Raw genomic sequence first — 3,586 nt, 5'->3', positions numbered from 1 at the left:
CCCCTGGAGATGGAGAAACGAGCCCTAAATCAGAAGGGAGTGTAACTGCTGACTAAAGCAGGTGTGTTGTTAGTGTCCTCGTGTCTCGTGTTGTTGTAGAATTTGAGAGAAGTTCAATTACTTGAGTATAGAGAGGCCAGGACTCAGGAATGATTTTGAGAAGGAAAAATGGTTTATTGACGGCCGGCCGGACTCGGGAGCTTTCTGTTTGAATCCCGAGCCTCGAACAAGATTTTTTAGTCCCTTTTATGCAGAAAGGAAAGGCCAAATGGTCCTTTTGTTTCAGTTCTCAATAGGCTTGAATTAGCATATATTTCCACATCTTAGTAAGCTTTTAGCATGGACTTCAGGCATTCGATAAGCTTTTAGCATATTTGCTTTGTATTTCCCCTGAATACTTAAAGTTTATAGACCTTGCATTGTTAAACTGTCTCCTGCTCACCAAGGGCAGGACTGCAACCTTTCATCATCCCACACCCACAAGTCAGATAGTATAGGTTATATCTGAAGAGACAAAGAGCCTGCCACCCGTAGCCCACATCAGTGTCAACTAGCATGTAACATTGATATAAAAAAATTAAAGGGAAAAACAAAAAGGAAAACAAACCCAAACTTAGCCAAGACTTTATTTGAAAGGATTATTGCAGGGTAGGGGGGGTGGAGGAGAAGAAGCGGGGGGGTGAAGGAATAGAGACCAGAGAACGTTTGAGCTCAGGGAATTCTCAGGAAGAGTTCGGGGGGATTGTATACGGACTTTAGACCGGAGGTGGGTCAAAATTTAGGGTCCCGGAGGGAGGAGAGACGCTTGGCCCAAGTCTGCTTCACAGGTAGCTTGTGCCGGTTGATCAGCGGGTACAAACAACTGTCACTTACGAGTCTGCTCCAAGTCTCATGGGGAAAGGCACATTCTCTGTGGTCGGCCCTTGCCCGGAACCCAGAAGGGTGAGGGGATTTCTTAGCCCTTTTGCTATTGTGCCTGGGGCCAAAGTAAAATTCGACCTTGTCAGTTCATCTCGCTGTTGCTATGGGCGACGAGGCATATACTGGGAAGACGTGCGGTTCCAGTTTGTGCACATGAGGTTTGCTGGTCCTAGTGTGCGCGGGCGAGAAGCGGGGCGTGTGCTTAGCGTGTGGGTTTCCCGTCTGTATGGGAGCCTGAAAGTCCCCCCTCCCCGGCCTCTAAACCTAACAGAAGCCGGGGCATGCCTGGGCTTGTCTCCAGAGCAGATGGGCTTATTTGCAAGGCAATTGACATTCTCATGCTCTAAGTCCTATCTGAAGGGGGGAAGGAGATATGCTCGTGAGCCTGACCCTGCACTATGGTCTTGGGGTAGGAAGGGGAGGAAATAGGCAACATGCCCCAAGGTTGCTGTGTGGATTTTTGCCTCCTCTGTGGAGGGCTGGAGGGCTGTGAGAAAAACAGAAAAGCACGCAATGCAATGTTGGTGGAGAAGGTTTCCCACTGCCCCAAAGCTTTAAGCCTCAAGAGTTTTTTTTTTAATAACTGTGTTTTTAAGTGATCTTTTTAAAAAGATACATAAATCACACAAAATGGTACATTAAATAATACGACAGGTTCCCATATGCCCCACTCCCCACTCCTCCTACATCAGCACCTTCTTTCATCAGTGTGGTACATTCATTGCATTTGGTGGATACATTTTGGAGTGCTGTTTACACAGGAATGCTCCTGGGGACACTGGCTGCTTCCTCAAGGACTGTGTCTTAGAGGAAGCCGCAGGGGTCGCCAGGAACATCCCAGTGTAAGGCCACGTGCCAGCCCCTGGATTCTGAGAAATATATATATGCCGAGGAGGCTGGGCACCTCGGCTAGGGAAATGTAAGCTCGCTCTGTTCAAATCATCCCACTTAGGTCTTGGGACTCGTGATGTCTGGAGGGAAAATTCAGGTTCTCTGTGCATGCCAGCAGGATCTTGGAGTCAGCATGATCTTGGTGAATTTTTAATTAGATGCAATTTTTCTTCCTCAGGTTAACATAATCTTCAGGCTTTTATCATCCTTTCTAAAAAAAGTGGGGGCATGTAGAGAATGGAAAAATCACCAGACCTTTAAATCGCTCCAAGCCTCAGTTGACAAGTCTGTAAGATGGGAAACCAGTGGCGTCAGAATCACTGGGTTGTTGTGAAGAGTTGGACCATGGGCTCCGGAACCAGACTGTCTGAGTTCGAATCCCAGCTCTGCCTCTTCCCAGCTTTGTGACCTGCGGCACGTTGTTTAACCTCTGCGCCCCAATTCCTTAGCTGCGGAATGGCAGTGACGGGCATATCTCATAGGGTTTTGTGAGAATTATGAAAGGCGATGTGCCTAATCTGTTAGACACCGGTGGTATATAGCTTCTGTGGTATATAAGTCCTCTGGTTATTATCATAAGGCACGTGAAGTTCGTACAAGTTGCTCTGAGGAAAGACTCAGAACAAGTCGGAGGGCTGGGCTGAAAGGGCAGGGAACTGGGGTCAGAAGGGAAATGTCAGTTTAAGAGGAAAGTGGGGGAATGGATGTGGCTCAGGCAGTTGGGCACCTGCCTCCCACAGGGGAGGTCCCAGGTTTCGTTCCCAGTGCCTCCTGAAAAACAAAAACAAACAACAAGCAAAACTAATGATAAAACCAACTCAGGGAAGCCAGTGTGGCTCAATGGTTGAGTGCTGGCTTCCACCTACGAGGTCCCAGGTTCAGTCACCCACCCCCCAGTGTCTAAAAAAAAAAAAAGAGGAAAGTGGGCCAGCGAGTGAAATACAAAACACTTTCAGAAGCTTTTGTGTTTCGTTAGAGTTTCAAGCTGACTGTTCCCCTTGGGGGACCTTCTGATGTTTGTTCTGCTCTTAGCTTCCTCAATGCCCTATTCTTGTTGAGCTTTTTTTAAAAAAGTAGGCACCAGGGATTGAACCCAGGACCTTGTGCATGCAAAGCAAATACGCAACCACTGGGCTACACCCACTCCCCTCTTGCTTGGGCTTTTTATTTTATTTTATTTATTTTATTTTATTTTATTTATTTTTTTCCTTCTCTCTAGTTTATTTGTATTTATATTTTGTAAATACAATCACATATATGCAATATTACTCATATTCATATTTTAAATGAGGTTTCACTCTGTTATACAGTCCCATGTTACATTTGGGTTTCTTTCTACTAATAAAAATGTCCTTAGGCTTTCCCTTTCTTTTTTTAAAAAATATGGAACGCTTCACGAATTTGCGTGTCATCCTTGCGCGGGGGCCATGCTAATCTTCTCTGTATCGTTCCAATTTTAGTATATGTGCTTCCAAAGCGAGCACTTATTTTATTTTTTAAAAAAAGATTTATTTATTTATCTCTCTCCCCTTCCCCCCCCCACCCTGGTTGTCTGTTCTCTGTGTCTATTTGCTGCATCTTCTTTGTCCACTTCTGTTGTTGTCAGCGGCACGGGAATCTGTGTCTCTTTTTGTTGTGTCATCTTGTGTTCAGCTCTCCATGTGTGCGGCACCATTCCTGGGCAGGCTGCACTTTCTTTCGCGCTGGGCGGCTCTCCTTACAGGGCGCACTCCTTGCGCGTGGGGCTGCCCTATGCGGGGGACACCCCTGAGTG

At 46.4% G+C, this 3,586-nt stretch overlaps 1 non-coding gene across 1 annotated transcript; it reads right to left on the bottom strand.

Moving 5' to 3' along the window:
- Nucleotides 1–3,189: 3,189 nt before the first annotated feature.
- On the bottom strand, nt 3,190–3,296 carry LOC111764462 (U6 spliceosomal RNA). Its single transcript, XR_002797059.1, has one exon. It is a non-coding gene; the product is annotated as a U6 spliceosomal RNA (small nuclear RNA).
- Between the last annotated feature and the right edge of the window lie 290 nt (nt 3,297–3,586).

The sequence above is a fragment of the Dasypus novemcinctus genome, chromosome 19 (genome assembly GCF_030445035.2).
Source record: "Dasypus novemcinctus isolate mDasNov1 chromosome 19, mDasNov1.1.hap2, whole genome shotgun sequence".
NCBI lineage: Eukaryota > Metazoa > Chordata > Mammalia > Cingulata > Dasypodidae > Dasypus > Dasypus novemcinctus.
This window is presented reverse-complemented; position numbering and strand designations above follow the sequence as displayed.